The sequence below is a fragment of the Haliaeetus leucocephalus genome, unplaced genomic scaffold, assembly GCF_000737465.1.
Source record: "Haliaeetus leucocephalus isolate CR32 unplaced genomic scaffold, Haliaeetus_leucocephalus-4.0 Scaffold173, whole genome shotgun sequence".
NCBI classification, from domain to species: domain Eukaryota; kingdom Metazoa; phylum Chordata; class Aves; order Accipitriformes; family Accipitridae; genus Haliaeetus; species Haliaeetus leucocephalus.
This window is the reverse complement of record NW_010972609.1, coordinates 14,829,114-14,829,457: the sequence shown is the minus strand read 5'-3', so window position 1 is coordinate 14,829,457 and position 344 is coordinate 14,829,114. Positions and strand designations below refer to the sequence as shown.

At 75.6% G+C, this 344-nt stretch overlaps 1 protein-coding gene across 2 annotated transcripts in view; it reads right to left on the bottom strand.

The window, feature by feature from the left end:
• NAP1L4 (nucleosome assembly protein 1-like 4) overlaps positions 1 to 128 on the bottom strand; it is a 29,620-nt gene extending 29,492 nt beyond the window's left edge. For both annotated transcript variants that reach the window (XR_774142.1, XM_010563878.1), the window contains exon 1: positions 53 to 128. The gene's annotated coding sequence lies outside the window, so the exon portion shown is untranslated. The remainder of the gene's footprint in view (positions 1 to 52) is intronic.
• Positions 129 to 344: the final 216 nt, after the last annotated feature.

The following is a 344-nucleotide window of genomic DNA, read 5'->3' as shown; positions in this document are numbered from 1 at the left end:
CCCGCCGCCCGAAGGCCGGGTGCTCACGGCCGCGGCCCCGCCGCGCCCTCACCTGCCCGCGCCCCGCGTCCCCTCACGCCCGCAGAGGCAGCAGCGACAGCCGCTCGGCTCCTCGCAGGCTCACTCGGGCTGCGCCGCCGCCAAGAAAGCCCCCTCCTATTGGCCGAAGCGGGAGCGCCTCCCTCAGCAAAGACACCGCCGATTGGCCCTGGCGGCGCCACAGCCGCCGCGCCGCACGCGGGCCATGTTGACTATCCGACGGCGCGGCGCTCAGCCAATCAAAGAGCGAGCGGGGAACCGCGGGGTGGGTGGGGGTGCGCTGGGAGATGTGCGCGCGGAGCTGG